Source organism: Chiloscyllium plagiosum, unplaced genomic scaffold (genome assembly GCF_037043375.1).
Source record: "Chiloscyllium plagiosum isolate Xiang-an unplaced genomic scaffold, Cpla_swu_hap1 HiC_scaffold_38, whole genome shotgun sequence".
Taxonomy (NCBI): Eukaryota; Metazoa; Chordata; class Chondrichthyes; order Orectolobiformes; family Hemiscylliidae; genus Chiloscyllium; species Chiloscyllium plagiosum.
Genome location: NW_028270176.1, coordinates 62,056,973 through 62,070,179, shown reverse-complemented (window position 1 = coordinate 62,070,179; position 13,207 = coordinate 62,056,973). Strand labels below are relative to the sequence as shown.

Here is a 13,207-nt window from a genome sequence, read left to right as displayed (position 1 = left end):
GGATGGTCTCAAACTACCAACCTTTATCTTGCAGCCCGCTGCTGCCCATTTGAGCCACACAGCCTGCCACCAACCAGGCATGCCGATTTCTCTAAAGCAGGAAGGTTAGCGGGGATCTGAACGGCGGTGAACAGCTGGAGCTCTCACTGTCTTCAGAGTCTGTCACCAATTTTCTGCTTATATCACCGGGAGTGTCAGAGAGTTTGAGGCGTCTGCAAACACACAGAGGAAAAGGAACAATCAAAAACTGGAAATTACCCAGGCCCATCGATGTGACTATGTGAGGTACGTCACTTGTGGTTCTGGTACTGGGATAATTCAAACCCATGGTTTGACGGAAACTGGAGATTAAATACAGCGCTTCACCATGCTCAGCTCCACTATCTATCATTAAGATACAATGGGTATAGAATCCCTTCCGCGTAACCACTTCATCAAATCCACCCTGTCAATCGGTCCAAAATCTTAACGTTTGTATCTCATCGTCCATTTCCTTCAGTTGATAGGAATAATCTGTTTTCATCTACATTATCTACACCAATCATAAACCCATAAACTCTGTCAAAACTCCCTTCACTCTCCAATTCGCCAATGTGGTTGATCTGTTCCTCTCAGGGACACTGCCATCCTTCCCAATGTGTGGGTGATCTGTCCCCTCTCAGGGACCCTGCCATCCTTCCCAATGTGTGGGTGATCTGTCCCCTCTCAGAGACAGGGCCTTCCTTCCCAAAGTGTGGGTGATCTGCCCCCTGTCAGGGAACCTGCCATTCTTCGCAATGTGTAGCTGATTTGCCCCTTTCAAGGACCCTGCTATCCTCCCAATGTGTGGGTGACCTGCCTCCTCTCAGGGACACTGCCATCCCTCCCATTGTTTATTTCCTTTATTTCCTTTATTTCCGTCCTGGCGACATCGGAAGGGAAAGGTAATCTAATCCAGTCTGTGATTGGTGAAATTCACTTTTTTATGGCCCATTCTTATTGTGTTCTTTCTTTCTCTCTTTTCAGCATTGTCTGGGAAGTGGCGGTGCACTCAGGCTGCAGTATGTTTGAAAGAGTAGTTTGGAATTGCCCTGTTGTTTGTTGTGAGATTACTTTATGACTCATGCCCCCGGCCTGTCTCACATTTAGCATTCATGCATCCCTGTGTCTGAAAATGCATTTGGTTTGCCAGTTTTGTTTGTGTTCCGTGTTAAATGCTTTGTGTTTTGCGATTCGCTCAATACATTACGAATTAACAGGGTTTCTGAGGTAACTTCCAGCTGCAAAAATCCTCAACTGAGAATCTGGGAAAATTTCCCGGAGTATGGTCAGTCGGAGCAAAAGTAAGGAAGTCGTTCGTTTCTGCAGGGTTTCACAATACCACCTTTCCAGTGAGCAGTCGAACAGACTAAATGATTGTGCCACAGACTGCGACGGCAAACTCCGCTAAAAAGTAATCCTTTACAGTCGGTGTAAGCAACACAATGTTATTGGCGCACACCGCGTGGAAACAGATACTTCGGTGTATCTCGTCCATGCTCACCACATCGCCAAAATTAAACAAGTCCCATGAAACAACGAGCTATTGGAAACAGAAAGGTGAAAGGAAAAAGGGCTTCAACTTTCAGTGCTGGATGCCACTGAGCCTGAGCAGCGGCGACTGCGCCTTGTTTCTGTAGTGTAGTGGTCATCACGTTCGCCTCACGCGCGAAAGGTCCCCAGTTCGAAAGTGGGCAGAAACTGCTTTGTTCTTCAACTGCCGCATTTTACATGGACCAGAACGGAGTTTCCTTGCTTGCTTTCCCATCTGCAAACCTGCCTTCGAATTTGCTTGAACAAATCTGCTCTCGTAGTGAAATGTAATGTAATGCAATTCCATTTAATTACTGTGCAAAGCATTGTAAAGTTTTTCTCCAACCTGGTTCTGATCATATGCCATTCTGTTTGAGAGTGTAGTTTCCACTTTCTGATCCTTCCACGAAAAGCAGTACCGCATTTGCATTCCTTGCGCAGGCGGCCCGGTTCAAAGACAGGGAAGAAACTGATGCGCTGGTGTCACAGCGCACCACGAATTCCTGAACTTGTCTGTCTGTCAAATGTAGCCCAAAGTCGTCTCTGAAAGCCCTCATTTGGAAGCTGTCTGTCGTTATTCAACGTGCGAGAATTGGCACCAGAGGTCCTGAATCATGTTTGGAGCAAGTCGCACGTTAGTGGCTCATTCAACCAGCAACAGCAATGAAAGAAATTACACTCTCAGAGGAACTGCTGGACCTGTGATTTCATAGCGTCGCTAGTATTAAGGTGCGACCCGAGATCTAAGTCATGTTGGAACTGAAACGGAGGAATCGACAGAGAGGCTACAGAATGACATCGCATCCATTTGGTTTTCTTTAAATCACTGACGAGCAGGAAAATGTACACAGGGAGGGCGAGTGGGGAAGTGAGGCAGTTGCAGCTCTGGTGAAATTCCTTCTTTGTGATTCACTCAGCAGCCAGATACGTGAAGGTGACTCAGGCGTGAGAGCTCTTCACATCGAGAACAAAAAGCACTCAAGGGCAGTTAGCACCTCTTCCGGAGAAGGGGGTGGGGTGAGCTAATTACCTTTTGCCTTCTGTTACTATGTTCAGAAACTGCCTTTTAGATTGATGTGAACAGAAACTGCATTTCTAATAAGCACCGTGGAATTTAGCAAAATTTATTGAGTCGCATCTCGTCGACACAGTTGGTATCCATGTGGCTCATATCCAGGTGTGAACATCTCTGCAGCGAATTGCACGGTTAAGGCAAAAAGGCAAGGAAAGTGGCATCTCGAACTGGCTCCGAGGTCAGAGCATCCTCACAATGTGATCTGTCGTTCTCGGATTGTAATGCTACCTCCGGTTTTAGGGTGAAGAACATTCTTTGGGACTCTTATTCTGCAAAACAGTGACTGAAACGATGCTGCGCGGTATGATGTGGAACACGGCCTGCTCAGCTTTGTGCATTTTCCCTGTAGTCCGGTGTGTTTCATGTTCCGTGTAAACGTGAAAGTTGTCCTGTTTCGATCAAAGGGTGAAATCATTTAACAAAGCAAGAATCGAAATTGCAGTAATGTCAAGCAGCTCATGGTAATTTGACCAAATCATAACCGATCGTATGTTCTCACGCACTCACAGATACATTTGTAGTTGAAAAGATTCTGAGAAGATAGACTCAGCTTACCATTGATAGTTGTCTGGATTGATGGGCTATCATTATCTGCTGCGAAATTGATATTGTAGGCGGGCACATCCCAGCAGCTGTGCGAGTCGGAGAGGGATCATGGAACCCTTTTCACATGGCTTTGCATCTGCTGTTATGCAGGAGCACAATTGGAAGTGCAAGAAAATGGGGAGCCGCGGCTGGCTGGTAGTGTGGCCGAGCGGTCTAAGGCGCTGGATTTAGACTCCTGTCTCGACAGAGGCGTGGGTTCGAATCCCACCGCTGCCATTTCTGCTGACCGTTTTCAACGACGCAGCTTGTTTCAATGCTGTTTCGACTCCTGCTGCATTTCTGTTGAAAACCGAAGAAAAATGGGTTTGCTTCCCGGGCAATTAACTGTGGTGTGGGAAAGTTCCGGCTTTTCCGGTGTCTGTGCTGTCATGATCGTGTTCGCCTCCCGCGTGGAAAATCGCAAACAGCTCTGCTGTCCCAGGCAAGTTGTGCGTTTACTGGAACCGAATGGCGACTGTTATTTCATTGCTGTTGTGAAACAAAGTCCTGCGGTGGCACGACTCGTCGTTATTTTGTTTTCTGGCCAATGGAAAAATCGTTCCAATGAATTGCGATGTCACATGTTTTTGAATTTCTCCCATTTCCTTTATTTCCGTCCTGGCGACATCGGAAGGGAAAGGTAATCTAATCCAGTCTGTGATTGGTGAAATTCACTTTTTTATGGCCCATTCTTATTGTGTTCTTTCTTTCTCTCTTTTCAGCATTGTCTGGGAAGTGGTGGTGCACTCAGGCTGCAGTATGTTTGAAAGAGTAGTTTGGAATTGCCCTGTTGTTTGTTGTGAGATTACTTTATGACTCATGCCCCCGGCCTGTCTCACATTTAGCATTCATGCATCCCTGTGTCTGAAAATGCATTTGGTTTGCCAGTTTTGTTTGTGTTCCGTGTTAAATGCTTTCTGTTTTGCGATTCGCTCAATACATTACGAATTAACAGGGTTTCTGAGGTAACTTCCAGCTGCAAAAATCCTCAACTGAGAATCTGGGAAAATTTCCCGGAGTGTGGTCAGTCGGAGCAAAAGTAAGGAAGTCGTTCGTTTCTGCAGTGTTTCACAATACCACCTTTCCAGTGAGCAGTCGAACAGACTAAATGATTGTGCCACAGACTGCGACGGCAAACTCCGCTAAAAAGTAATCCTTTACAGCCGGTGTAAGCAACACAATGTTATTGGCGCACACCGCGTGGAAACAGATACTTCGGTGTATCTCCTCTATGCTCACCATATAGCCAAAATTAAACAAGACCCGTTTCCCAGCATTTGGCCCCTATCCCTTTAAACCCATCCTATCCAGAAACTCATCCAATTACTTTTGCAATTTTCTGAGAGTAATAGCCTCCTCCACTTCCTCTGGTAGATCATTCCAAACACGCACAACCTTCTGTGTGGGAAATGTGCCTCAGGTCCTTTGTCAATTTTAGCCCACTCACCTTAAACCTATGCTCTCGAGATTTCAACTCACCCCAACTTGGGTAAAACACATAAATACTCAGTTTACAACCGTTCCATCAGATCATGTCGCAGCCGTTCCGCTGCAGGAAAAGTCGTCCCAAACTATTCCAACTCGCCCTACGGTACAAACATTGACGACATCTTTGTCTATATTTTGTCATCAATTTCACATGTCTTTTTTTTACGTTTTGAAGATGTCAATTCCGCTGGACAACAACGAGACATTGGAAACAGAAAGGTGAAACGTGGAATGGCTTCAACTTTCAGTGCTGGATGCCACTGAGCTGCAGGACGCGCGCCTGCAGCTTGTTTCTGTAGTGTAGTGGTCATCACGTTCGCTTCAAACGCGAAAGGTCCCCAGTTCAAAACTGGGCAGAAACTGCTTTGTTCTTCAGCTGCTGCCTTTTCCATGGACAAGAACTGAGTTTTCTTGCTTGCTTTCCCATCTGCAAACCTGCCTTCGAATTTGCTTGAACATCTGCTCTCGTAGTGAAATGTAATGTAATGCAATTCCATTTAATTACTGTGCAAAGCATTGTAAAGTTTTTCTCCAACCTGGTTCTGATCATATGCCATTCTGTTTGAGAGTGTAGTTTCCACTTTCTGATCCTTCCCCGAAAAGCAGTACCGCATTTGCATTCCTTGCGCAGGCGGCCCGGTTCAAAGACAGGGAAGAAACTGATGCGCTGGTGTCACAGCGCACCACGAATTCCTGAACTTGTCTGTCTGTCAAATGTAGCCCAAAGTCGTCTCTGAAAGCCCTCATTTGGAAGCTGTCTGTCGTTATTCAACGTGCGAGAATTGGCACCAGAGGTCCTGAATCATGTTTGGAGCAAGTCGCACGTTAGTGGCTCATTCAACCAGCAACAGCAATGAAAGAAATTACACTCTCAGAGGAACCGCTGGACCTGTGATTTCATAGCGTCGCTCGTATTAAGGTGCGCCCCGAGATCTAAGTCATGTTGGAACTGAAACGGAGGAATCGACAGAGAGGCTACAGAATGACATCGCATCCATTTGGTTTTCTTTAAATCACTGACGAGCAGGAAAATGTACACGGGGAGGGCGAGTGGGGAAGTGAGGCAGTTGCAGCTCTGGTGAAAGTCCTTCTTTGTGATTCACTCAGCAGCGAGACGTGAAGGTGACTCAGGCGTGAGAGCTCTTCACATCGAGAACAAAAAGCACTCAAGGGCAGTTAGCACCACTTCCGGAGAAAGGGGTGGGGTGAGCTAATTACCTTTTGCCTTCTGTGACTATGTTCAGAAACTGCCTTTTAGATTGAGGTGAACAGAAACTGCATTTCTAAAAAGCACCATGGCATTTAGCAAAATGTTTTGAGTCGCTTCTCGTCGATTTCCACACAGGTTTCCAACTCATGTCCAGGAGTGAACATCTCTGCAGTGATCTTTCCTTCTCGGATTGGAATGCTGCCTCCACTTTTCAGGTCGAGAATATTCTTTGGGACGTTAAATCTGCATAACAGATGTCGAAACCGTAAGTATGCTGCACGGTATGATGTGGAACACGGCCTGCTCAGCTTTGTGCATTTTCCCTGTAGTCCGGTATGGTTCATGTTCCGCGTAAACGAACCTTTATCTTGCAGCAATGGGAGAAATTATTTTCCAGGCAAGAATCGCATTTCCAGTAATGTCAGGCAGCTCATGGTTTCTTTGTTGAATCATAATCGAATCATAATTCTCTCATACAGACATCACATTTGTGGCTGAAACGAGTCTCAAAAAGTAGGATCAGCTTCCCATTGGTTTTTGTGTGGATTGAAGGGTTATCATTATCTGCTGCAAAACGGATATTGTAGCTGGGCAGATCCAAGCAGCAGGGCGAGCAGGACAGGGATTGGGGGAACTCTTTCCCTGGGACTTTGATTCTGTTGTTTTGCAGGCGCATCATTGAAAGTGTAAGAAAATGTGCGACTGCGGCGGCTGGTCTTGTGGCCAAGTGGTCGGAGGCGCTGTGTTGTGGCTCGAATCTCGAACGAGGCGTGTGTTTCAATCCCACCATTTGTGTGCTTTGCCTATTTTACTGCAGCGTGTTGATGTTCAGTGTTTAAATTCCAACACGACCAGCTAACTTTGCTTATTGGAAATGTATCTCTGATGTGGGAGAGTGCACCCTCTCCAACCTGCCAGTGTCCACGCTGTCGTGTTCTCATTCGCCTCCCACACGAAAAGCCCGGGCCTCATGCGGTTCCACTACTGCTTCATATTCCGGCCAAGTTGTGTTGTTCACTGTTTTTGCTGAAACCGAACGGAGATTGATATTTCATCGCTGGTGTGAAACAAAATCCTGCAGTGACTTTACTTCTCGTTATTTGGTGTTCTGGCGAAAGGGTAAATAATTCCGGTTAATTGTGATGTCATATGGTCTTACATTTCTCTCATATCCTTCACTTCTGTCCTGGAGACATGGGCAGCAGGCACTGCTGATCGGATGGGCTAACTAATCTAAACGAGACTGTGTTTGGGAATATTCACTTTTCATGGCCCATTCATATTCGGTTCTTTGTTTTCCCTCATTTCAGAGTTTTTCGGGAGGTGACAGTGCACTAAGATTCCAATATATGTTGGGAGCATAATATGGAATTGCTCTGCTGAAGGATCTTGGAGTCGTTTATGGCTGATTGCCCTCGGACTGTCCCCAGAACAGCATTAATGCTTCGAAATCTCTGAAAGTGCATTTTAAAAAAATTCTCAGCATTTAGCCCCTATCCCACTAAACCCTTCGTATCCAGAAATTCATCCAATTGCCTTTGAAATCTTCTGAGTGTCCTCGCCTCCTCCACTTCATCTGGTAGCTGATTCCATACACGCACAGCCTTCTGTGTGGGAAAGGTGCCTCTAATCCTTTTTTATATTTTACCAATTTCACCTTAAACCGATGCTCTCCAGTTTTCACCTCACCGTATATTGCCGAAAGCAAAAACGTAAGTATTCCGTTGACAAACCTTCCTTAAGGTTATGCCTGACGATGAAAGGAAAGTTGTCCCGGCATTTTCAGACTAGCCCTACATTCCAAACTGTGCGCCCCTGACAATTATACTTTGTGAGCAATTTCACGTGATTTTCTTAATTTTTCAATCATGCCAGTTACGCTGGAGAACAACCAGCTCCTGGAAACATAAAGATGAAACGGCTGTAAATGTGGTACTGCTTTTACGACTCTGAAGACCAGTTACTTGCGGGAATGCTTTCTGTCGTGTAGTGGGTGTTGGAGTCACCTCATATTCATAAGCGCCCCGCGTCAAAATCCGGCACGAATAGCCTTATTCCCGATGGCAGCCTTTCAGACTGACATGAGCAGAGCTTTCTAACTTGCTGTTCATATCAGCAAACGTGACTTTGAATTTTCTCGCTCATACATGCTCGAGTGGTGAAAAATAATGCAATCCTGTTTCATTACTGGGTGAAACATTGTTTCGGTTTTCTCCAACTGGTTCTGAATATGCACAGATGTGTGCAACGCAGGTAACCATTCTATTTCAGAGTTGAGTTACCGTGCTCTGATCCTTCCACTAAAAGCAGTACCACATTTACTTTCCTTGGGCAGACTGCCCGGTTCAAAGCCAAGGAGCTAAGGTTCCCCACAAAATTCCTCAGCTGAGGACCTGTGCATGTTTCATGGAGAATGGTCAGTGGAGGCAACATTATGGAAGTCCTCGGTTCTGCAGTGTTGCTAAACACCAAATTGAAACGCGATTGGATTTTAGTATTTTGAGACATAATTTAAACTGATTGGTAAAATAGGAATTGTTTCCTAATTAGAAACCAACTCCGACTTGTTTCACAGCCAAATGTTACATCTTTCCAATTTTCCAGTGCACGCTGAGACTGCTAGCTGGTCATCACAGGTATTTGTCAGCTGTCAGTTCTGAACAGCATTCACTCTCATTTAAAGGTGGAGGGCACACCTTCAACGTCATAACACTGTTCTCATCACAAAATCCTGCAGCTTAGAAGCTGTCTTGGGGACAGGGGTTGGATTGCAGCCGTAACCGTATTAAATGTAAAATTTTCACACGGGAAGCGCCGTTCATGAGGGGGGAGTTTCTGTAAGCTGTGTCCCAGGGCTGTGCAGGGAGCTGCAGTGGCCACCTTTTGTTGACAGCGGGGGGACTGGAGAGAGCAGTGTTTGTCCTTATCGTACTCCGTGTGGGGTCAGGGAACACAGAATCATCAATGGTTTGGGTTGCAAATCAATCTTGCCATGGATTTTCCGGTTTAAATGGAGGTAGGGTGGTATTCCCATAGTCTGATCTGGAACAACCCAAGCTCCAAACCTGGATGGTCTCAAACTACCAACCTTTATCTTGCAGCCCGCTGCTGCCCATTTGAGCCACACAGCCTGCCACCAACCAGGCATGCCGATTTCTCTAAAGCAGGAAGGTTAGCGGGGATCTGAACGGCGGTGAACAGCTGGAGCTCTCACTGTCTTCAGAGTCTGTCACCAATTTTCTGCTTATATCACCGGGAGTGTCAGAGAGTTTGAGGCGTCTGCAAACACACAGAGGAAAAGGAACAATCAAAAACTGGAAATTACCCAGGCCCATCGATGTGACTATGTGAGGTACGTCACTTGTGGTTCTGGTACTGGGATAATTCAAACCCATGGTTTGACGGAAACTGGAGATTAAATACAGCGCTTCACCATGCTCAGCTCCACTATCTATCATTAAGATACAATGGGTATAGAATCCCTTCCGCGTAACCACTTCATCAAATCCACCCTGTCAATCGGTCCAAAATCTTAACGTTTGTATCTCATCGTCCATTTCCTTCAGTTGATAGGAATAATCTGTTTTCATCTACATTATCTACACCAATCATAAACCCATAAACTCTGTCAAAACTCCCTTCACTCTCCAATTCGCCAATGTGGTTGATCTGTTCCTCTCAGGGACACTGCCATCCTTCCCAATGTGTGGGTGATCTGTCCCCTCTCAGGGACCCTGCCATCCTTCCCAATGTGTGGGTGATCTGTCCCCTCTCAGAGACAGGGCCTTCCTTCCCAAAGTGTGGGTGATCTGCCCCCTGTCAGGGAACCTGCCATTCTTCGCAATGTGTAGCTGATTTGCCCCTTTCAAGGACCCTGCTATCCTCCCAATGTGTGGGTGACCTGCCTCCTCTCAGGGACACTGCCATCCCTCCCATTGTGTGGGTGATCTGCCCTCTCTCAGGGTCCCTGCCATCATTCCCAATGTATGGGTGATCTGTTCCTCTCTCAGTGACCCTGCCATCCTTCCCAATGTGTGGGTGATCTGCCCCCTCTCAGGGACCCTGCCATCCTTCTCAATGTGTGGGTGATATGTCGCTCTCAGGGGCCCTGCCATCCTTCTCAATGTGTGAGTGATCTGTCCCCTCTCAGGGACACTGCCATCTTTCCAAATGTGTGGGAGATCTGTCCCTCACAGGAGCCCTGCCACACTTCCCAATGTGTGGTTGATCTGCCCCCCTCAGGCACCCTGCCATCCTTCCCAATATGTGGGTGATCTGCCCCTCTCTCAGTGACCCTGCCATCCTTCCCATTGTGAGGGTGATCTGCCACTCTCACAGTGACCCTGCCATCCTTCCCAATATGTGGGTGATCTGTCCCTCTCTCAGTGATCCTGCCATCCTTCCCATTGTATGGGTGATCTGTCCCCCTTTAGTGACACTGCCATCCTTCCCATTGTTTGGGTGATCTGCCCTCTCTCAGGGACCCTGCCATCATTCCCAATGTGTTGGTGATTTGCCCCCTCTCAGAGACCCTGCCATCCTTCCCAATGTGTGGGTGATCTTCCCCCCCTCAGAGACCCTGCAATCCTTCCTAATGTGTGGGTGATCTGCCACATCTCAGAGACCCTGCAATCCTTCCCAATGTGTGGGTGATCTGCCACATCTCAGAGAGCCTGCCATTCTTCCCAATGTGTGGGTGATCTGCCACATCTCAGGGACCCTGCCATTCTTCCCAATGTGTGGGTCATCTGCCCACTCCCCTCTCAGTGATCCTGCCATCCTGCCCATTGTGTGGTGATCTGCCCCCTCTCAGAGACCCTGCCATCCTTCCCAATGTGTGGGTGATCTGCCACATCTCAGGGATCCTGCCATTCTTCCCATTGTGTTGTTGATCTTCCCCCTTTCAGGGACCCTGCCATCCTTCAAAAAGTGTGTGTGATCTGCCCTTCTCAGGGACACCGCCATCCTTCCCAGTGTGTGGTTGATCTGTCCCTCTCTGGGACACTGCCATCCATCCCACTTCGTGTGTGATCTGCCCTCTCACAGGGACCCTGCCATCCTTCCCAATGTGTGGGTCTTCTGTTCCCTTCTTAGGGGCCCTGCCATCCTTCCCATTGTGTGGGTGATCTGCCCCTCTCAGGGACCCTGCCATCCTTTCCAATGTGTGGGTGATCTGCCCCTCTCAGGTAAACTGCCATTCTTCCAAATGTTTGGGTGACCTGCACCCTCTCAGGGACACAGGCATCCTTCCAATTGTGTGGGTGATCTGCCCTCTCTCAGGGATCCTGCCATCCTTTCCAATGAATTAGTGAATTGCCCCCTCTCAGGGACACTGCCATCTTTCCCAATGAGTGGGTGGTCTCTCCCGCTCAGGGACACTGCCATCATTCTCAATATGTGGGTGATCTGCCCCTTCTCAGGGAACCTGCCAACCTTACCAATGTGTGGCTGATCTGCCCCTCTCAGAGATACCGCCATCCTTCCCAATGTGTGGGTGATCTGTCCCTCTCACGGACCCTGCCATCGTGCCCAATGTGTCGGTAAGCTGCCCCCTCTCAGGTATACTGCCATCTTTCCCAAAGTGTGGGTGATCTCCACCCTCTCAGGGACTCTGCCATCCTTCCCAATGTGTGGGTGATCTGCCCCCTCTCAGTGACCCTGTCATCCTTCCCATTGCGTGGGTGATTGGACCCCTTCCATGGACTCTGCCATCCGTCCCAATGTGTGGGTGATCTGTCTCCTCTCAGGGACATTGCCATCCTTCACAATGTGTGGGTGATCTGTACCCTCTCAGGGAACCTGCCAACCTTCCCAAAGTGTGGGTGATCTGTCCTCTCTCAGGGATACTGCCATCCTTCCCAATATGTGGGTGATCTACCCTCTCTCAGGGACACTGCCATCCTTCCGAATATGTGGGTGATCTGCCCCCTCTCATGGACCCTGCTCTCCTCCCCAATGTGTGGGTGATATGCCCCCTCTCATGGACCCTGCCATCCTCTGCAATGTATGGTTAATCAGTCCCCCTCAGTGACTCTACCATCCTTCCCATTGTGTGGGTGATCTGCCCCCCTCTCAGTGACCCTGCCATCCTTCCCATTGTGTGGGTGATCTGCCACATCTCAGGGACCCTGCCATCCTTCCCAAAGTCTGGGTGATCTGTCCCTCTCAGGGATACTGCCATCCTGCCCAATGTGTGGGTGATCTGCCCCCTCTCAGTGACCCTGCCATCCTTCCCAAAGTCTGGGTGATCTGTCCCCTCTCAGGGACTCTGCAATCCTTCCCAATGTGTGGATGATCTGCCCCCTCTCAGGGAACCTGCCATCCTTCCCAATGTGTGGGTGATCTGTCCCCCTCACAGTAATCCTGCCATCCTTCCCATTATGTGGATCATCAGCCCCCTCTCAGTGACCCTGCCATCCTTCCCAAACTTTGGGTGAACTGTCCCCCTCTCAGTAATCCTGCCATCCTTCCCATTATGTGGATCATCAGCCCCCTCTCAGTGACCCTGCCATCCTTCCCAAACTTTGGGTGAACTGTCCCCTATCAGGAACCCTGCCATCCTTCCCAATGTGTGAGTGATCTGTCCTTCTCAGGGACACTGCTATCCTTCCCAATGTGTGTGTGATTGGCCCCCATCTCAGGTACACTGCCTTCCTTCACATTGTCTGGGTTATCTGCCTCCTCTCATGGATCCCGCCATGTTTTCCAATGAGTGGATAATCTGCCCCCTCTCAGGCATCCTGCCATCCTTCCAAATGTATGGGTGATCTGCCCCCTCTCAGGGAACCTGCCATCCTTCCCAATGTGTGTGTAATCAGCCCCTCTCAGGGGCACTGCCATCCTTTCCAATGTATGGGTGATCTGCCCCCTCTCAGGGACCCTGCTATCCTTCCCAATGTTTGGGTGATCTGTCCCCCCTCTCAATGACCCTGCCATCCTTCCCAATATGTGGGTGATCTATCCTCACCTCAGGGATACTGCCATGCTTCCCAATGCGTGGATGATCTGTCCCTCTCAGGGACCTGCGATACTTTCCAATGTATGGGTGATTTGTCCCGTCTCAGTAACCCTGCCATCCATCCCAATGTATGGGTGATCTGCCCCCTCTCAGAAACCCTGCCATCCATCCCAATGTGTGGGTGGTCTGTCCCCTCTCAGGGACCCTGCCATCCTTCCAATGTGTGGATAATCTGCCCCCTCTCAGAGACCCTGCAATCCTTCTCAATGTATGGGTGATCTGCCCCCTCTCAGTAACCTTGCAATCCATCCCAATGTGTGGGTGATCTGCCCCCTCTCAT

General features: G+C 48.4%; 2 non-coding genes across 2 annotated transcripts; both read left to right on the top strand.

Moving 5' to 3' along the window:
• Positions 1–3,366: 3,366 nt before the first annotated feature.
• On the top strand, positions 3,367–3,448 carry trnal-uag (transfer RNA leucine (anticodon UAG)). The gene has a single exon. It is a non-coding gene; the product is annotated as a tRNA-Leu (tRNA).
• A 1,540-nt stretch (positions 3,449–4,988) lies between these two features.
• trnal-caa (transfer RNA leucine (anticodon CAA)) lies at positions 4,989–5,061 on the top strand. Its single transcript has one exon. It is a non-coding gene; the product is annotated as a tRNA-Leu (tRNA).
• Positions 5,062–13,207: the final 8,146 nt, after the last annotated feature.